This window comes from Gallus gallus (assembly GCF_016699485.2).
Source record: "Gallus gallus isolate bGalGal1 chromosome 31 unlocalized genomic scaffold, bGalGal1.mat.broiler.GRCg7b 31_unloc1, whole genome shotgun sequence".
NCBI lineage: Eukaryota > Metazoa > Chordata > Aves > Galliformes > Phasianidae > Gallus > Gallus gallus.
The window spans coordinates 25,368-46,681 of NW_024095945.1; the positions used below are offsets into that span (position 1 = coordinate 25,368).

The 21,314-nt window shown below is 53.5% G+C and overlaps 3 long non-coding RNA genes and 2 pseudogenes across 3 annotated transcripts; 1 reads left to right on the forward strand and 4 right to left on the reverse strand.

The window, feature by feature from the left end:
- Positions 1-1,366: 1,366 nt before the first annotated feature.
- Positions 1,367-3,862, reverse strand: LOC124417564 (annotated as a pseudogene).
- Positions 3,863-5,754: 1,892 nt separating this feature from the next.
- LOC121108669 lies at positions 5,755-6,983 on the reverse strand. Its single transcript, XR_005843345.1, has 3 exons — positions 6,911-6,983; positions 6,655-6,790; positions 5,755-5,870 (listed from the first exon to the last, which is right to left on the reverse strand). It is a non-coding gene; the product is annotated as an uncharacterized LOC121108669 (long non-coding RNA).
- A 2,023-nt stretch (positions 6,984-9,006) lies between these two features.
- LOC121108671 lies at positions 9,007-10,233 on the reverse strand (annotated as a pseudogene).
- A 4,824-nt stretch (positions 10,234-15,057) lies between these two features.
- Positions 15,058-17,394, forward strand: LOC121108672. Its single transcript, XR_005843346.2, has 2 exons — positions 15,058-15,452; positions 15,726-17,394. It is a non-coding gene; the product is annotated as an uncharacterized LOC121108672 (long non-coding RNA).
- A 2,387-nt stretch (positions 17,395-19,781) lies between these two features.
- On the reverse strand, positions 19,782-21,065 carry LOC124417565. Its single transcript, XR_006932549.1, has 4 exons — positions 21,001-21,065; positions 20,892-20,927; positions 20,496-20,654; positions 19,782-20,414 (listed from the first exon to the last, which is right to left on the reverse strand). It is a non-coding gene; the product is annotated as an uncharacterized LOC124417565 (long non-coding RNA).
- Between the last annotated feature and the right edge of the window lie 249 nt (positions 21,066-21,314).

The window sequence follows — 21,314 nt, forward strand, 5'->3', positions numbered from 1 at the left end:
GTAGAGGAAGATCCTGGCGAAGGGACTTCCTCAGAACCAAGAAAGGCAAAAGCAAAAACTAAGAGGCACGAAGAGGACAGCGATGAAGAGGAGATCTCTATTACTGTTTGTCGACCTCTCAAGATGACTGAAATCCAAAGCTCAAGGAAGGAATTTGAACGACGTTCAAACAAATCTATTGTCACCTGGTTGCTTCGCTGTTGGGATAGTGGGGCCAGTAGCTTGTCTCTAGATGGTAACGAAGCCCGCGAACTAGGAGACATTGCCAGAGACAAATCCATTGACAGGGGAATTAGCAGATGCTTGGATGGAGCTGTAACCCTCTGGGACCGAATATTAATAGCTGTGAGGGAAAAGTATCCCTACAAAGAACTTCTGCAGCCTGCAATGAAAACGTGGGATACAATTGAGAAAGGTATCCAGTATTTGAGGGAAATAACCCTGGTGGAAATGTTATATGACTCTAATTTTGCTCTTAATGATCCACGCCAAAACCATGATCCGGAGAGAGTGAGGACAACACCTGAAATATGGCAAAAACTTACGAGAGCAGCACCAGACAGATACGCCCCCACACTAGTGGCCACATTCCACAGATACGAGGACCAACAGAGAAGACCCCTAGTTTTCAAATTGATTCTTTCACTCCAAAACTATGAGCAACATCTACCCCCAACCCACGTTTCCATTTCAGCCGTCTCAGAGTTATCAGACTGGGTGAAGTACAAGAGCAGATGTCTCTACTGATTAATCGTGATGAACCCATAATAGTATCAGAAACATTTGACAAAGATCAGGATAAGCAAAGGGGCCTAATGAAAGAACTTATCAAACTAACGAAAATCCAATTAACTAAAGAAGATGGAACCCCCTCCTCACCTGTATCATCAAAAATTTCAGCTAGTGAAGGCAAACGCTTTCCTGCTTCAGTGAGAAACTTCTTCCTGGGGGAGAGCTGAGAGGTCACCTCTGCCCCTTTCCACACGGAGGGGATCTGACAGCACCGCCCCGTGAGTGTCACGTCCTGTGCATGGAGGGTGGGAGGGAGGGAGCACAGGGACTGCGGTGCTGTCACACAACAGCAGCTCAGCACCACACAGCTTTCATTCTCACTGAACCCCTCCCAGTGGGTTTGGGTGAGAAATGGAGAGAAAGGGGAAGAATTTGTAGGTTCAGATGAAATCTATTTACTGAGACCGAAAACGAAGAGAGACATAACAGTAATGATGATGAGATATATGAATATATTTTTTGAAAGCAACTGATGCACAAAGGAATTGCTCAGCACCCAATGACCAATGATAAAACCGGGACAGAATAGGAGGCAGGAAATATTGGGGAATCTATAGGGATCTATCGAGCATGAGTGGGAGATGGAAATGTAGCAAAGGAACATGTCTGGGGATCTCCAGAGGAGGGATAGATTGGGACAGATGGGGGGGTCTCACAGGAATGGTGGTGGTGTTTGGGAGTGGATGGGAGAGGATTTGGAGGTTTCATGGTGTGCTAAGAGATTTGCGGGGATAAAGAAGGACTTTGGGGTAAGAGATGAGCATTTAGGGATTTGGTGTGTCTGGGAAGCATTTGGGATGCACCAGTGAGAATTTGGGATTGTTAGATTTGGGGAGGTTATCTGGTTTGTGGTTAGAAGAGGACATCAGGGAGTCCCAAGCAGGGAATTTGAGGTCTGTCCCCTTCCACACACCCCAGAAATGAGACACTTGGGAGGCCCATCAGCGCGGTGAATCAGTGCTCACTGTGGTGTAGATGACAGGGGACTGGGGGGCAGTGGAGTAAGTGGGAGGCTGGGGGCACGGGATGGCAGCTGGCATCTCAGCGTAGGTCAGATTCTCGCTGTTTGTGGGGAACACCTGGAGATGGAGGAGGAGAGTGGTGTGATACCATGGGGGTCCCCAAGATGTGTGGGGTGAGGGTGGGTCTCTGGTGTAGGTATGTGGGGGGTGTGGCCATGAGGAGGGAGTCTGCGTTTGTGACTGGGCTTAGATTTGGGGTCTGCATGGGGGATGTTTGGAGGTCCAGCAGTGGATTTGGGGTGCCCATAGGGTCTCGAGGTGTTTAGGGACTGGTGGAACTGAGAGGCTCAATTTTGGTGTCCCCATGGGCATTGGGTTTCCTGTGGGTGCATTTAGTGCCCCTCTAGTCAAGAAATCGGTGCCTATACAGTCTAGAGGGGGTTAAGGCTTGGAGGGCATCTTTAGGTCTGGGTATTTAGGGGTATCTGTGGGCTGGGGTTCCCCACAGTGCAGGTTTGTGTTTCCCAAGGGCTGGACACGGGTGGTGCTCATAATGTGAGGGTAAGCCATATGAGGTTGGGGGTCATTTGGAGTCCCCATGGGGAAGATTTGGGTTTCCATGGAGATGTGAGGTGTGGGTCTTAAGAAGTGAACTGGGATTTGGGGTCCACTGACCCCAACACTTACCTGGAATTGCACTGACTCGGGCATCTCAGGGGTGACACCTGCATCAAAAAGAGGGGGGAAGGGTGGGAGTTATGTGTGGGCCTTGAGGGACACCGGGGATCCATACAGATCAGTACGGAGTCAAAGAACACATAGGGGATGACTGGGGGGACCTGTAGGGAATGGAAACCATTGAAGTCCTTCCTCACCATCGCTCTCATCTCTCCATGTCCAGAGGCTGCGGGCATCGAGGACAAAGTAGAGGCCCAGGCTGAAGACCGAAGACAGCAGCACAGCCCCTCAGCACCGCCACCACCAGGTTCCCATGGGACCGCCCCTTGGCACCTGTGGCTCCGAGTGGTTGGGTGTCCCCATCACAGGGCAGGGATGCAGTGACAGTTCCCACCCATGGCTGACACTGGGGGTATACAAATGCGGTCTCCGACCTAACTGGGGTTTGCACGTGTGGGTGTCACCTCCACCACCATGCTATCTACAGGGGTGAGGACCAAATGTGTGGTCCTTGGGGTTGTAGGATTTTTTATTGGTGCTGGCAGTGGCCAGAGTCCCCTCTAAGTGGGTGAAGGTGGCTGTGCCCCACCAGTGGGATCCTGGCACAGGATACGGGATGAGCATTCATCTCTATGCAGCAGGAATGTGGCACCACAACCCCCATTGCAAGCACTGGGTGGTGACATCAGTCCCCATTCCCACATGTTGCCTGGGCTCAGGGAAATGCTGAGTTGGGGGAAGCTGCGGTTTGTGTGCAGGGAGGGGAAGAGATGGGACTTGGCCGTGTGGGAAAAGCTCAGGGCCAGCCGGTGTCTATAGTGCCCTCACCTGTCAGCACCAGCTCCACGGGGTCACTCTGATTTGATGTCCACAGTGGCTCTGACACCTGGTACCGACACTGATATGTCCCGGCGTCCTCCAGGTTTGTGGACAGCAAAGGAGAACTCAGCTGCATCCTGCTCCTTGTCTTTTTCCTTGTTAAATCTCAGAGTTCCATTGAGCCAGAGCTGGACCCAGGCAGCCATGCGGGCATGTGGCAGCGCAGGGTGACATTGTTCCCCAGCGACACCCCCTGGCTGGGGTGCAGCGACAGGGAGGGTCGGGGCACTAGGACAGGGGACAGCAGTCAGCCTTATCCTGCACACCCTCCTGGGCCCCTCTGCTGGCCCCCTGCCCTCGCTCCGCTCCCTCCATCCCCATTCTCCCCATACTCACGTTGCTGTGCCCTGCTCACAGTCACCAGCCACCAACCTGCAAGGGACACAGTCCTGGTCCCACACAGGGCCACCAACCCCTAGGCACCACGTCCCCATTGTCACTCACCGAGAATGAGGGCCACCGCCATTGGTGCCATGAGGCAGGAGCAGCTTGGGGACAGTGAGACTGCAGTGGGGACAGGAAGTGGCCGGAGAGGCAATCTCATTTCCCCCTGGGGACAGGATGCCGTGATGTCATATCCTCGTGACAGATTTCCCCATCTGTGGTGACAGTGCTGGGTCCCAGATAGGGTCACACACTCAGATCACTGCACACAGCCTCTGTTGTGGTGTCCCATGCAGGCGGTCAACCCCTGAGTGTCCCACACTCCCCAAAGTTCTGCCATCACGTGGCCTTGAGTGGTGTCCTCCGTGGGTTGTCCAGCACAGAACCTGTGGATTCAATGGCGTGATCCACATGGGAGGTCACTTGTGATCCCCAAACACGTCCAGCCAGCTGTCACCATGCAGTTTGGGTACCACACTCTGTTCTCTGTGCTTTCCTCTGTCATGCCCTCGGGGATCAGCACAGACCGGCTGGGGACACTGTGACACCCACACAAATGGGGAGGGCACACACTGAGGGCACTGAATCTGCACAGTGGCCCCAGTAGGGCAGTCCGTGCTTTCCTGGGGTCTCCAGGACAGCAGAGTCAGAGTGAAGGAACAGCTCAGAGCTGTGAGCAGCAGCTCTGAGGCTGCTGTAGACCGCTGAAGAGCAGTTGTGTTGCAACACGCACGCGTGTGGTTAGGAACATGGACTCATTGAGGCCTTGGGTGGCTGGGGACACATCTGGGGTCCCACAGGACTGGCGATATGATGTTGGGATGGATTGCAAAGAGTTCTGTTTGCCAGAGGCATGGTGGGTGTATTTCTGGGCAGGACCGGAAGGCCTGAGGGATCCCTGAGCAACGAGAAGTTTCCTCTGGGGCAGATGAGGAAGAAGTGCAGACTGGGGATATCGAGACTGCCGTGGGGACAGAGAGTGGCCGGACAGCTGCTGTCATTTCCTCCTGGGGTCAGGATGATGAGATGTCACCTCCTGATGCGGCAATATTAGCGCATAGGGGTGGTTGCACCGTGGGGTCCCCTCCGGGTTGGGACAACTGGAGAGGTGCACTCTGCACACTGTGACTGTTGATGTGCCCCACACGCTCTGCACCATGGGGTGTCACACACTGTCCCAAAGGACTGAGTGTGTTCCCTGGCATGGTGTCCCCCAGCGCATACCACACTCTCTGCACAGTGACCCTGTAGGGCAGTCCGTGCTTGCCTGGTCTCTCCAGGGCAACAGAGTCAGACAGTGACTCAGAGGAACGACAGAAGACCATTTATTGAACTTTCCACCTTCAGCTAATCAACTGCCCTGCAACAAACTTGGGGACTTCCTAGTAGCAATGAATGAGCTCTAGGGATAAAGGATATGTTGACACTGGTGTTATTGCCTTCTCTGCTACCTCCAGGGAAACTGAGGTTATGGCTGCTGCAGGAGAAGTCTAAAAGATGACTGGGAGGAAAATGAGGAAGAGCGAGTAAGAGAAAGAAAAGAAAGGAAATGGAGAGAAGCAGAGAAGGAACGTAAGGGAGAGAGGTGATGGGGGGAGAAAAGCAATCATTTTGAATCCATTTTGAGGAGCTGCAAGACAGAAGAGCAGGAGGGAGACTCTGGGAGGGATCCCCGTAGGGTCAAATTGGAGGTGGATGTGCTTTGGGGTGAGTGGGTCTTCAGTGGAATTGTGGGGTTGGATTGGGAAGGATTTGCAGGTTATCTAGCAGAGGTGTTTGGTTTTGGGGTGGATTAAGGAGTACTTGTGATCTCAAGGAATGTTACCGGATTTGAGGGGAATCAGGAAGGATTTGGGGGTGACAGAGGAGAATTCAGGGATTTGGTGGTCTTTAAATGAGATGAGCTGCACAGGGGAGGATTTGGGGATGTTTGATTTCTTGGGATTTAGGGGTATATGGATGGGATTGCTGTATCATGGAGCTCCAAGTGAGGAATTTGGGGTGTCCCCCATTCAGAGCACCTTAAAATGAAGTACTGTCGGTGTGGGGGTATCAGCGGGGTCCCCCACAGCTCACATGGGTGTAGATAATGGGGGGCTGATGGGTGGCCGGGGAGCAGGGGGCACAACATGAATTTCGGCGTAGGTCAGATGCTCACTGTCACTGGGGGGGCACCTGGAGACACAGGGGAACAGCGGGGTGCCACCATGGGGGTCTCCCACATGCTTTGGAGGGGGACCGATTGTGTTGGTATTTGGGAGTGGTGTTCAAGAGGGAGGGTCTGGAGCTGTGCGGTCCTTCTATTTGTGGATCCCAAGGGGGGGATGGTTGGGGGTCCTGCTGTGGTTTGGGGGTGCCCACGGGGTCTGGAGTGTTAAGGGATTGTGGGACCATAGCGGATTAGATTTGTCATCCCTGTGGGTCATAGATTGGGGTTCCATATGAACGTTTTTGGGGTACCTTCTAGTGGGTTTGTGGGTGCACTATGGGATCTGTGGTGTGCTTAGGGCCTGGAGGGCTCCGATGGGTCTGGAGGCTGAGATTTTGTGTCTAGGGATTCCCCCTGATGCAGATTTTGGGTTCCCCATGGGCTGGATTTGGGAGGCATGTAAAGTTAGGGTGAGCCATATGGGGCTGTTGGTGCTGAGGGATAATTCTGAGCAGGGTTTGGGTTTCCCTGGTGAGGTTTGGTGAGGCCCCAGGGGGAAAGCTGGGAGACGGGGTTTGTGACCCAGACAATAATCAGGAACTTCACAGCCTCGTGCATTATGGGGGGGCTCCTGTGTCAGAAAGTGGATTATGGGGTGACCTTGAGACACACTCCAGGAGCTCAGTTGGGAATTGATAGGGGATGAAAGGGAAGGCAAGGGACACCTGGGAGGGTCTATATGGGATCGAAGGGCAGGCGGGGGACATTGCTGCAATCAGTAGTGGACGGTAGACATTTAAACTTGCTCACCACAGTTGTCATCTCTCCGTATCCAGAGGCTGCGGGCATCGATGACAAAGAAGACTCCGAGGCCAAAGACGAGTGCAGCCACAAAGCCCCTCACCAGTGCCATCACAAAAATTGGCCCAGGACTGCTCCACAGCACCTGTGGGGATCCAGGTGTTTGGGTGTCCCTATTGCCAGCCACAAGCCCTATGCAGACTGGATGCAGAGACACAGCCACCCATCCATGACGGGGGGTATGCAAATGGGGGCTCAGACCCACCTGAGGGTGCAGCTGTGGGTGTCACCTCCAGCATCACGCTGTCCCCAAGGGTGAGGACATGAAGGCATAGCGCCAGGGCGGTAGGAGCACCTGTATGTGCCACTGTCAGCTGGGGTCACCGCCAGGAAGGTAAAGTTTGCAGCACCTCCACCACTGGGGTCCTGGTGCTTGATAGGGGGTGAGCTCCCATCCTTGTGCAGGAGGAAGGCGGCCCCGTAGTCCTTGTTCCAGCAGCGGATGGTGATGTTGGTCCCCATCTCCACATGTTGCTCAGGGTAAATGGAAATGCTGGGTGGGGAATAACTGTGATCTGCATGAGGGAGGGGACAGCAGTGGGAATGTAGCACATGTAGAAGCCGCCATAAAGCCAGTGCAGGCAGTTTGTCGGCTTCGATGAGGGAGGCGCAGCAAGGTCTGCAGAGGCTGCTGCCACCCCCCCCACCCCGCCCACCAGGCTGCCCCGCGCCAGCTTCTGCAGCTCGACAGGCACCACGGTGCTGGTGCAGTGCTTCTCGATGTAGTCCTGGAAGCCCTTCACTCCCATGGTGAGCACCGGGCAACAGCGGAGGTAGCTGTGGCGGTGGCCATTCAGCGGGAGGTCATATGGCCTTCAAGGTGTTGGCAACAGCACGCCACACCAATCTCAGAGGCTTCAGTAACTTCTCATCCTTCCCCCCAAATATCACACAGTCCCACATATGATCTCCTATATCACGCCATTCTTCCGCTATGAAAATGAGCAGAGGAGTCTTCAGGAACCCCTGTTCTTGGGCCCTCGTTACTAGCTTAGCTAGGTCCTTATCCTTCACTGTCCTCCCCTTGCTTAGTGAGGATACTGAGAAGCAGTGTCTGTCCATGCTAGCAGCAGTTGGCGGAGGAGGAAGCTGTGCAGTCTTCCTACCCGAGTTGCTGCACTCTCAGCACACGGCACTCACCCCGCTGCAGGTCTGAGTCGTTGCCCTCTCAGCACACGATGCTCTGAGCTACCGTCCTCTTGGCAAACGGCACTTACTCGCACCAACCTTCCCCGCTCCCCGTTGCCTCCACCTCAAACCGCTGTGACAACTCTCGAGCGTCCCGCTGCCTCCACGTCGAATCACGGTGGCAACTTGTGCGGCTTTCCCGGGTCCCTGTTCGGGCGCCACTTGAAGGAAGGTTGCCCGAAACAAACCACGTGTCTTCATAGAAGTAATGGTGGAGCTTCGATTTATTGCCCAAATCAGCTCATACTTATACAGAAATACAGGGTGCACACGGAGATAGTCAGCTCATGATTGGTTAGCATACAGAAATCACGCATCTTGCTCTCAAAGCTATTGGTCCAGCATTAATCATCACGTGGCTTTTCACACTGTTCCTCACATTCCATTGCCTTAGTCTCTCCCCAGGCTAGCTTCCCCCTTATCTTAACTGCAGCCTCAGCTTTTCTTTTTGCTTTGACAGCTTCAAGCTCTCATAGCCTGGGTAGTGCACGTAGCACTCGTACTCACAATGTCCTTGCTCTTGGAGCCATTCTCCTGCAACTGGAGATGGTGGAGAACAGTATGGCTGTGAGGAGGGACATCTCCGTTGTAAGTGTGTGGGTGTGGTCAGTGATGGTGTGTTTGGGATGTGGGGGGGACTTTGATTTGGGGTAACATTGGTTCGATATTGAGAGTAAATATGTGTGCCTTTTGGGAGTCCTATTACATTGTATGGATTGCCCACACTGTCAGGGGGATGTTTATGGCTGGGTTTTCCCCGGTTGGTGCAAGGACTTTGATTTGGGCCCTCGGGGATCTCCACAATGCAGATTTGTGCTTCCCCCTGGTCAGGATTTTGGGGCATCACACAAGGTTAGAGTAAACCATCTGATGTGGGGGATCCCGGGGTCCACATGGGCAGGGATTTGGGTTCCAGGTGGAGTATGAGGTTCCCAGGAACAGGCTGGGATCAGGGGCCCCTGACCCAAAGACCTATCTAGAAGTGCACAGCCTCAGGAATTTGTGGATAGGCACAGGAGTAAAAACAGAAGGGGATCATTGTGGGGTTATGGGGGATGAAGGGGGTGTGAAACTTGTTGGACTTGTGAGAATAAACAGGGGATGCAAGAGGAGGCAGGTAACACTTGGGTGTATTTATAGTGGATCAGTAAAGGATGGACACAGATGCACAAGATGACAGGGACTAGATAATTTATAGGGCCTGGAAGGGGAGGCAGGGGATACATGATGGATTTATAGGAGATGGGATGGGGGCAGGGAACATCTGAGGGAATCGATAGGCAATGTATAGTGGATCCAATGGTACACCTGGTGGATTCTACAGAAGAATGGAAGGAGAGGAAGAGAAAGACTGGGGAGATGTGTAGGGGATGTACAGGAGATCAATGCCATTAAATCCCTTCCCCACCCAGACTCTCATCTCTCCGTATCCAGAGGCTGCGGGCATCGATGACAAAGAAGATGCCGAGGGCAAAGATGAGGACAGCAGCACAGCCCCTCACCACTGCCACCACCAGGTTCCCACGGGACACCAACTCAGCACCTGTGGGGTACAGGTACTTGGGTGTGTTCATCCCCAGCATCACCTCCATGGGGAAGGAATGTGATGACACTGCCACCCATGGGTGGCGCTGGGGACAAACACATGGGGGGGCGGGTACCTACCTGGGGGTGCAGGTGTGGGTGTCACCTCCAGGGTCACGCTGTCCCCAAGGGGTGAGGACAGAAAGGGGTAGTTCTTGGGGTGATAGGAGCACCTGTAGGTGCCACTGTCAGCTGGGGTCACCCCAAAGACGGTGAAGGAGACTGCGCCAACATCATCTGGGACCAGGTGCTGGATAGGATCTGAGCGTCCATCCTTGTGCAGGAGGAAGGCGGCCCCATAGTCCTTGTTCCAACAGTGGATGGTGACATTGGTCCCTGTCCCCACACGTTCCTCGGGGTGAATGGAGATATGAGGTGGGGGGAAACTGCGATCTGCATGAGGGAGTGGACAGCAATGGGTCACGGTCCTGTTGAGAACTCACAGAGCTGTCCACTGTCCCAGTGTCCTCACCTGTCAGCACCAGCTCCACGGGGTCACTCATCACTGATACGTCCTCTGACTCAGACACCTGGTACTGGCACAAATATGTACCTGCTTGATCATGACTTGCGCTAACGGAAGGAGAACTCTGTCGTGTCCTGCTTCTTGTCAATGTACTTGGCGTATGACCAACGTCCTTCCAGATACAGCCAGACCCAGGCAGCCGGCAGGGGCAGGTGGCAGCGCAGGGTGACAGTGTCCCCCAGGGACACCCGCTGGCTGGGGTGCAGTGACAGGGAGGGTCGGGGCACTAGGACGGGGGACAGCAGTCAGTCTTGTCAGTGCACAGCCTGCTCGGCCCCTCTGTTCTCCCCTGACCACACTCCCCTCCCTCTCTCCCCATTCTCCCCCTGTCCCCATACTCACGTTGCTGTGCCCTGCTCGCAGCCACCAGCCACCAACCTGCAAGGGAAACGGTCCTGGTCCCACACAGGGCCACCAACCCCCGTGGTACCACGTACCCATTGTCACTCACCAAGGATGAGGGCCACTGCCATTGGTGCCATGAGGCAGGAGCAGCTTGGGGACAGTGAGACTGCAGTGAGGGCAAGGAGTGTCTGGAGATCCACTCTCACTTCCCCTTGGAGACACAGTGGCATGATGTCACCTCCTCATCTCACAATTCTCTTCCCCATGCCGTGGCACCATGGGGCCCAGGATGGGATGACACACATGGAGTGGTACATACAACCGTTACTGCGGTGTCCCACACAGGCTGACAGCTGTCAGCTGTCACACACTGGCCCAAAAAGGCTGCCTGTGCGTGCCCTTGCTGGGTGTCCCCCATGAGATCCCAACTGCAGCACACATGGCTGCATTGAGGTGTCCCACATGGGATGTTACATGCGGTCCCCAACATGCCCACCCTGCACATTCCCCACTGTCCCCACCGCACTTTCCACTGCCATCCCCACTGGGGGCAGCATCAGAAATCCTTGGGGACACCTCACATCTGGAAGGGCAGACAGACAACCGGCTTCAGGTGGGGGAAAATCACAGCAATCATCTCCAAGGAAACTAAATACTTATCTGTTTTTAAAGCATATGCACCACGTCTACCTCTCACTGAACTTCTAAATCTCAAGGAACAGCTCTGGATGCCTCCATGCCTTTTCCAGACCTCATGACTTCAAAACTACCCCTGGATTCACATCTGGAAGTGGCCCCAAATCCCAGAAGTACCCCAGGTGTAGGGGCTGGAGAAGCAGCAGCCACCAGGACAAGGAGGACAACTCACAGGTGAGAGGAGGGAGAGTGGTTCACCCACTTCCATAGATGCTCTTTGCTTTCCCATGAGTACCCAACCCAATGCTGGGAGGTGCCATTCTGACTGGTTTTGAAGCTCTGCAAAAGAGGAGACAGAAAAGATCACGGGCTGTTGGGACATTCCCAGGAAGCCACAGTGGGCAGAACCTTTCCTTCAGCCAATAATACTAATAATAATACTAATAATAATAATAATAATAATAATAATAATAATACTACTACTACTACTACTAATACTAATAATATACAGATAATAATCTGTTATGTGTTGCCTGCACTCCTTTGGTGCTTGAAATGTACAGTCAGCTACCAGAACCCACAGTCCTTAGGGCAGAGATCTGTTGGCTTTGGTGAGAAATGTCAGGAGAAGTCCCAGCCGACCCTCAGGACTGATGTCTGTCTTTGGGAAGAGAAGGACGGGCATCATTTGGTGCCCACATTTTTGCTGTGCTGGATGTACATGCTGTCATTTTGGGTGGGACACATCAGGTGGGTTTGAATTTAAATAATCCTATTGGCTAAGCTGTGACTGAAATCACTCCATCTATGGGCTTTAGATCTAACACTGTCCTTCTATCCCAACCTCTACTCAGACAATCCTCATTTTGCTGCAGATTTGTTCCTAGAAGTCCGTTTTCTCAGCCAACGTTACTTCCCCTTTTCTATTTTAAGCTTCCTCCTCCTTCCTGTGCACCACACAAAACACATTGTGTGGCTCAAACCCTCCTTCCCTCTCTTCCCTCCTCTTTCCCGTGCACCAAAACTGAAATGATTTCAGAAAACGATCCCCAAATCACACATGTCAGCTCAAGAATCCCCCCAAATCCTTTTCCCCACCCATTTTGGTCTACCAGGAGGATGATGAGGATGTGTGGAAGAGTCAGGAGTGCCAAAGGAAGGCAGAGCTGAAGAGAGGAAGGCAGAAATTAATTAATATCACACGGCTTTGTCTGAACTGCATTGGAATTCCACACATTCCCTTTTGGCTTTTAACCCTTCATCTCTACCTAAATCTCTTCATTCTCATTCACTATCGTGCAGAAACTGGGAACGAAGGAGGGAATCCTCAGAAGTGACAGTGAGTCAGAGGACAGAAAACAGGAGTCAGTGAGAGGAACAGGAATCAGATTAATCAACGCTCTGATTCCAAGGTCTGTTTTGAGGAGTGAGAGGGTCGGCCCACAGCGCTGGAGAAGGGATGTGGCTGAGACTCACCTGGAGGTGACAGCCCTGAATCAGCAAAGAGCAACGATGGCCGCCATGAAGATGTTGAAGATGACCCGCAAGGTCCCCTGAAGACATCCCTTTGTGCCTGCTGGGTGTGCAGTTCACCTCCCCAAGGTCACAAACAAGTGAGTGCACAGCAACAGCTTAGCCAAAAATGAGTCTGTAGCCACAGCTTTCTCATGGGAATGGTAGGGCGGTTGGTCAAGGAAGCACTGCCAGTGTTTGGCCACACCAAGCACAGCACAGAAAGACAGGAATGTGTCTTTTGTTGGTCCTTCCCAGCATCCCTTCCTTCTGTCGTTTCCACTGCAGCACTCGGCTCAGTGCCATCAGCAAAGTGCTGAGGGTGCACTCCATCCCATCATCTGTGTCAGTGAGAGGTGGTGAAGAGCAGCGCTCCCAGGAGGGACCTCTGGGGGTCACCACTCATCACCACCTCCACCTGGACATGGAGCTGTTGGCCACAGCCCTCTGGCTGCGACTTTCCAACCTATTCCTTCTCTGCAGAACAGCCCAATGCTCGCATCCACATCTCCCCCATTTTGAGATGAGGGAGTGGTGTGCAACCTTGTCAAGGACATTGTGGAAGCCCAGGTAGATGACATCAGTTGCCTTTGGATGACATGAATTACCCTCAGATGTTCGTCTCTAACCCCAGCATTCTTCCTTACACTACATAAGTTCCGGATAACCAGTTGAGAATCCCTAATGCAACCAGTACACCCCAGACCATGCATACACACAATCTCACATGGGTAAGACATGCATGTGCACAAACATACACGTGTACAAGCACGTGTTCTGTCTGCACATGCATTTCAAGATTGCAAATTGTGCTGTGTGCACAATGCCACACGTGCACTACATGCCTGTAACAATGTACGTCTTCTTTACATGTTCATCTCCATTAAATGTGTGTGTGCTGCTACGTGTTCACAATAAATGTACACACACGTGTGCTACACTCTGAGCACTGAGGCATGGGGTGTGTATGTGCTGTGCTGTGCGTGTACAGCAATACATACAATCAGTATTTCCCATGGATGTCCTCAGCAGGTACTACCTGTGTTAGAGTTGCACGTGTGCCCTCACTAAACACGCCTTTAGCGTGTGCCCCTGCTGGGACCACGTGTGTTCCTCAATGTACATCTTAGTCCTTAGGTTGTGCCCAAGTCTGTGTGGGTGTCACTGTGTCCACAAAGTTCCATGCTGCTGTCCACCATGGGGATGGCGGAGGAAAGAGCAGTGAGGACAGAGTGTGGTACCCAAAGTGTGTGGAGACAACAGGCTGGATGTGTAGGGGACTGCATGTGACATCTCATGTGGGACAGCCCATTGGAGCCATGTGTACTGCGCTTGGCATCCCATGGGGGACAGAGTGACAGGCCACATGCTGGAAGTGCTTTGTGGACTGTGTGTGAGCTGACAGGTGACAGCCTGAGTGGGGCAGTGTAAAAAAGATGTGGATACGGATATTTGCGTGCCATCTCATCCTGGGCCCCACAGTGCCAACCCCTTGGGGACAGCAATTGTCACATGGGGAGGTGACATCATGGAACTCTATCCCAAAATGAGAACTGACTGCAGCTCTCCGGCCACTTCCTTTCTTCACTGCAGTCTCGCTGTCCCCACGCTGCTCCTGCCTCATGGCACCAACGGTTGTGGCCCTCATCCTGGGTGAGTGACAAAGGGGACGTGGTGCCATGGGGGTTGCTGGCCCTGTGTGGGACCAGGACCGTGTCCCTTGCAGGTTGGTGGCTGGTGGCAGCGAGCAGGGCACAGCAAAATGGTATCGGGACTGGGGGAGAATGGGGAGAGAGGGAGGGGAGTGTGGGCAGGGGGAGAGCAGAGGGGCCCAGGAGTGTGTTGTCCCTTGTCCTAGTGCCCCGACCCTCCCTGTCACTGCACCCCAGCCAGGGGGTGTCCCTGGGGGACACTGTCACCCTGCGCTGCCACCTGCCCCGCATGGCTGCCTGGGTCTGGCTCTACCAGGAAGGAGGTTGGACATACCGCTATCACAAGGAGAAGGAGAATAACACTGCTGAGTTCTCCTTCATTAAGACAACATGGGAACACGCAGGGATGTATCGGTGCCAGTACCAGGTGTTGGTGCTGTTCGGGACGACGGAGACAAGTGACCCCGTTGAGCTGATGCTGACAGGTGTAGGCACTGGGGATGGCTGGCGGTTCTGGACTGTTCTCACAGAGCTACATCCCATCCTTGTCCTCTCCCCACATGCAGATCACAGATATCCATCTCCTCGCATTTCCCCGATGATCTGGTGGGCACGGGGACAAAATTTACAGTCCACGTGGAGATAGGGGCCAATATCACCATTCAGTGTTGGAACACGGGCTATAGGGGAACCATCCTTCTACACAAGCATGGGCACTCAGCCCCTGTCCAGCGTCAGGACTACAGTGGTGTGGGCACGGCTGCCTTCAGCCTCTTTGCGCTGACCCTGAGTGACGCTGGCACCTATGGATGCTCCTATCGCCCCAAGTCCCACCCTTTTGCGTCCTCAGCCCTTGGGGACAGCGTGATGCTGGAGGTGACACCCACAGCTGCACCCTCAGGTAGGCCAAAGCCCTTCCTGTGAGTGCCCGCAGAGTCACTGCATCCCAATGCCATGGAGATGGTGGTCAGGGATGGGGACACCCAAACACCCCAACCCCACAGGTGCTGAAAGGAATTCCCGTGGGAACCTGGTGGTGTCGGTGGTGAGGGGCTGCGCTGCTGCCTTTGTCGTCATCCTCGGCCTTTACTTTGTCCTAGATGCACGTAGACTCATGGTGTGTTGAGATGAGAGTCCTGGTGAGGAAGTGGTTAAATGCCTTTGATCCCCATAGATGCCCCTTGGTGTCCTTCTCCTCCCCTCCTCTCCTCTGTGTGTCCCTCGGGGCCTTCCATCACCCACCCTTCTCCCTTCCCTCTGCATGCAGATCCCCCTGCAGAAGGCCTGAGGCCATGCAGCTCCAGGTCAGTGTCTGGGACGGGGGACCCCAAATCCCAGCCTGCACCTTGGGGCTGCAGGATTCACCACGAAGGAACCCCTGTACCACCCATTGGGACCCCAGAGGAGCCCTCCTATGGCTTCAGCTAACTTGATGTGTGCCCCCTAGATCCAGTCCATGTGCAATCCCAGATCTACACCACCCCCTTGGACATGCCCATGCATATCTGTTCTGTAGGGCCCCCCATGCATCTTGTGGACACATGTGGTGTCATCCCCCTGTCCCCCTGTGTTCCCAGGTGCTCCTTGGTGAAAGCGAGGCTCTGAACTCTGCTGAGCTGTGACCTCCGACCCCTCATGGTCCCCCACCACCTCCCAGCCTCCTGCTATCTATGCCGAGGTGGGTGCTGGAGGACCTCACTGACACCTCCACAGTCCAGGTGCCTCACTTTGGGCAGACCCCATGTTCCTCTTCAGGGCAACTTGATGCTGAGTTCCTTTTCACAAGCTCCTTCCACACAAACCCAATACCCCAAATCTAGCACCCCCAAATCGTCACTGATGAACTCCAAATGATTTCAGTCTCAGAAAACTCTAAACGCACTGAACCCAAAATGCTGCCCTCCCTCTGTTCTGCTTCTAGCATCGCTTGGGAGTTGGTGAGCACTGCTTTGTGAGACATTTCCTTATAACTATCTGCACATAAATACACACATATAGACATATACTATAACCATTACTGTTATTTCACTCTTCCTGTTGTCGCGTGGCAAATAGACTTTATCTTGACCCACAAGTTGTGGCTTTTTATTCTGACTCTCTCCGGGATCCCACTGGGAGGGGTCAGTGAGAATAAAAGCTGTGTGGTGCTGAGCTGCTGGCGGGTGACAGCACCGCAGTCCTTGTGGTGCCCAACGTGGGGCCCGAAGGGTGCAGATCCCCACAGCTGTGAGCAGAGCGTGTTCCAACACAACTGCTCTCAGCAGTACAGCAGCCTCAGAGCTGCTGCTCACAGCGCTGAGCTGTTCCTTCCCTCTGGGCCATCACAGCTCTCAGGGCTCTTTCCTTCCCTGCGCTGGCGCTGCTTCTCCTCTCCAAGGGCTGCCCTGCAATTCTGGATGCTTCTGCCCGTTGGCCTGCAGCGTGTGCTCATGGCTCAGCGGCCATGGATGCAATGTGCTCCTTGTGCTCGGCAGTGTCATCACTCTCGCACTGCAGGAACCTCACCGCAGGAACTCCTCACACGGGCACTCTCTGCTCCACACAAGTGCTGTGGAACAACAAAACCCATTTTCTGACAGGTTTTCTTTGCTTGCTACCTCTCAAACATTTGCAAGACAAGGCTCTTGCCAGAACAACAGAGGCTGCAAAGCCCGAGATGCCGTGAGATAACCGGACAGCCTTTGTGTGTCCACCAATGGCACTGCTTCACCGCAAGCACCTTTCTGGTACAGACACATTTCTGACCAATGTGGCACTGTGAACTCACTTCTTTACATCCTTGCGATGCTGCAGCTGCCCACGAGCAGGCACAAAGGGATGCCCAGAGAAGCTGCATTTCTTGCTGTCTCCTTTTGGCCAGGTGGTGACTTCAGCGATTGGATGAGCGCTCTCATCCCCCCTTCTGCTCCAGCACTGCAGCTCCCCAAAACGGACCACGATTGCTTTTCTCCTTCCATCTCTCTCTCTCTTACGTTCCTTCTCTGCTTCTCTCCATTTCCTCTCTTTTCTTTCTTTTTTTCTCTCTCCCTCATTTACATCCATTTACATGGTCATCTTTACTCTTCTCCTGCAGCAGCCATAACCTCAATTTCCCTGGCGGTAGCAGAGAAGGCAATAACACCAGTGCCAAAGTATCCTTTCTCTCTATTGCTCATTCATTGTTACTTATTGTAAGTCCCCTAATTTCAGTGCAGGGCAGTTGATTGGCTGATGGTGGACAGTTCAATAAATGGTCTTCTGTTGTTCCTCTGAGTCAGTGTCTGACTCTGTTGACCTGGAGAGCCCAGGCAAGCACGGACTGCCTATTTGGGGCACTGTGCAGAGAGTCTGGTGTGCGTTGGGGGACAGCATGCCAGGAAACACACTCACAGCCCTTTGGGACAGTGTGTGACACCCCAGGGTGGAGAGCGTGTGGGGCACCTCAACAGTCACAGTGTGCAGTGTGCACCTCTCCACTTGTCCCACCCCAGAGGGACCCCCCAGTGCAACCATCCAGATGGGCTAATAGCGCCTCATCAGGAGGTGACATCACATCATCCTGACTAAAAAGGGGAACTGACAGCAGCTGTCCGGCCACTCTCTGTCCCCACTGCAGTCTCGCTGTTCCCAGGCTGCTCCTGCCTCATGGCACCAATGGCAGTGGCTCTGTGAGAGGTAGATTGTGTTTTTTGCAGTGGAAATTTCCAGTATTTCTGTATGTAGCCCAGGATAAGTGGCCTTTCCCAAAGAAAGTTGCTGAACAGAGTAAAGTTGAGAGTGGGGAGTTACGACCGAGGTAGAATTGGCACAGGCACTAGGGTAAAGGTGAGAGTCAAAACGAGTGACAGCATTGTCCTCGTATCGCTATAAAAAGTCGAGAACATACCCAAAGGCAATGGGTTGGTAACAGACTTTGTATGGACGTGTAACGGAGCTATGGAAGTGTAACAGAGGTACGGAAGTGTAATGAAGCTATGCAAGTGTAACATAGCAACAGCGTCAGAAGACTGTGAGCCTGAGATGCTCAACCAATGAGTGCCAGGAGAGGCTTTACCTGCGTTGGACCCAGGGTGCGTAACGGAATGGATTTCACCTACTGGTTGCATCATTTCTCCCTGATCAGTAGGGGGCATGCGCCCATTACTGCAATAAGGAACAAACTGCTCTTCAAAGAGACCTTGGCCTGACTAGAAACTGTTGATCTTGAGCGTGTTTCTCACACGCTTTCCCCTTTTTGATGCAGGTGAACCCCTCAAGAGTTCAAAGGGCAATGAGGCCTGCGTGATGTGACCTCAAATCCCAAACTGTCCCTTCACCCCTTCTCACGGAGTTATCTAGATAGATCTGTGCCCGTCACAGGTGGGCAGTAGGCTCGTGGGCCCCCTGGCTTCCCGAGAAAAAAAAAAGTGGAGCAGCAGCAACGATCTAAGGAGAACTTATTTTACTAACTACGATGTTGGAATGCAAGATGACACGATATACTACAATCTAATTGGAAGAAAGGGTAATAAATCAAATGAAATAAGAGAGAGCGAAAGAGCGATAGAGAGATAGAGAGAGAGAAAGAGAGAGAGAGAGAGAGATTCCGAAACCGAAAGCCTTACTTGATGAAGGTGCACGGCTTGGAAAGCACACCCACTCCTCTCCCGGCAGCAAGCGAAAGTGAAAAAGACCACACGCAACCAGATGACGTATCTTCCGTGATTTGTCTTCCTTCTGTGACCGTGAGGTCCTCTGGGATACGTAGTTCTTCTCTTTTGTCCATGATGTTATGATGTGGAATACCAATAGCAAAGTTGCAAAACCATGACACAGCTCTCCCCCAGGAAGGCTCCATGCTGTGACAGGCCCGAGCAGGGCCAAGCCATGGCTGCCTGGGAAATGCCAGTGCTGGGCTGCTCCCCTGTTCCTGAGGAGCTGAAAAGGGGCAATGTGTGCCCTTCCCCACCGGGAACGCCTTGGGCTCAGAACCGCACAGTGTGCGCTGTGTTGGGAGCAGCGCTGCTGACAGCCCAGAAGGAGAGGCTGTCATTCAGCACACTGCTGATGGAAGGTTGAAATCCTGGCAGGAACCATTGGCAGCCCTGCAGAGCCAATTCACTGCTGAACGGAATAGCACTCAGCGAGGGTGTATGGTGCTGCCAGATCCATCAGATCAGGAAATGATTCTGTGGTCTGAATTTGAAGGACAGGAACAAGGGATGGACCAAGTTTGCTGAGGAACAAGTCCAGGCAAGTCCTGGGCAAAGGCAGAGAAATCTTTTGTCTTGAGGACACTGATGGACAGGTCCTGGCTAAGGATTGTGATATCCTCTAAGGAGCACAGATGGACAAGGCCAGGGACAACGAAAGAAACGGTCTTTTTGTGTGGACTTATCTCGAGGAAGATGGCCATCTCAGGAGGTATGCACAGGACTCTTGCTCAAGCACCCAGGAATGTCACGTAGGCAGGAGAAAATGGAGGATAAAAGAGGGTCCAACAACCACGGCTAAGTAGAGGCTTATCTCTCACCACGACAGAGTTGAGGGGTTCTCTGCCATCTGATCCTTCACCACAACGTGGAGACTGATCTCTCACCGCAACGTGGAGGCTGATCTCTCACTGCAACACGGAGACTGATCTCTCACCGCAACGTGGAGGTTTATCTCTCACCACGACAGACTTGAGGGGTTCTCTCACCGAAACACAGAGGCTGATATCTCATGATCTCTCACCACGACACGAGCTTCCTGCCTTCAGATCCTTCTCTACGGACCGTTTGCTGACGGACTTCCCTGGGCCTGCTACCTGAGACCTGCTGCTTCCTCCCTGACCTGCACCCTTTCGTTGCCCAACACCGGCCTCGCTGCTCCTGCCCTTCGGCCTCGGACCGTCGGAACGTCGTGCAACGGGACTGCTGCTGGATCCTGGTGGTGACTATCCCCGCTTTACGCAATTCTCGCCTCTTTCTATCTTTTCTATCGCTCGCCTTCCCTTCCCCATCACCCCAATCCTTAATAGTGTCCGTCCTCCCCTTTCCCCATCTCCCTTATTAACATTTGTAATAAACTGGTCGGGCCAACATTTGAACCGTTGTTTCTTAATCTCACGCCGGGCATACATATTTCAAAGAACCTTCTCTCCCTCCTATAAATTGGAGCGAGACAGACTGGAGCTGAGTGCCCTCCCTTGTGCAGAAGGAAGGAGGCCCCATGCTTCTTGTTCCAGCACTGGATGGAGATATTGGTCCCCATCTTCACAAGTTCTCTGGGGCTGAGGGAAATGCCAGGTGGAGGATACCTGTGATCTGAGCACAGAGAGGTAACAGAGATGGAACACAGCCCTGTGGGATCAGCCCAGGGCCATCTGCTTTCCCCAGTGCCCTCACCTGTCACCACCAGCTTCACGGGGTCACTCTTCTCCAATGTCCTTGCAGGTGCCAACCCCTGGTACTGGCACTGTTATATTACTGCATCTGCCTGCTTTATTTCAGCCAAGGAGAACTCAGCCATGTCCTGCACGTTGTCCTTCTGCTCAGTGTATGTTGCTTTTTGGTACAGATAGAGTCGGACCCAGGCAGTTGTCTGGGGCAGGTGGCAGCGCAGGGTGACATTGTCCCCCAGGCACACCCTCTGACTGGGGTGCAGCGACAGGGAGGGTCGGGGCACTAGGACAGGGGACAGCAGTCAGCCTTGTCCTTGCACACCCTCCTTGGCCCCCCTGCTGGCCCCCTGACCACGCTCCTCTCCCTCCGTCCCCATTCTCCCCCTGTCCCCATACTCACGTTGCTGTGCCCTGCTTACAGCCACCAGCCACCAACCTGCAAGCGAAACGATCCTGGTCCCACACAGGGCCACCAACCCCTGTGGTACCACGTCCCCACTGTCACTCACCAAGGATGAGGGCCACGGCCATTGGTGCCATGAGGCAGCGGCAGCTTGGGGACAGCGAGACTGCAGCAGAGGCAGGGGGTGGTGCTGAGCTGCTGTCAGTTCCTCTTTTGCGGCTAGGATGCTGTGATGTCAAGTCCTGATGTGGTAACCGTCGTTCCCATGGAGGTGGTGGCATTACGGGGATCCCAACAGTGTGGCACAGATGTTGTGATGCCCCACACACCTCCCTGGTCTTATGGGATTTTTCGGTTAATTTGGTACAGATTTTGGGGTCCCACAGAAGAGGTGGTGGGATTTTGAGATGAATCAGAAAA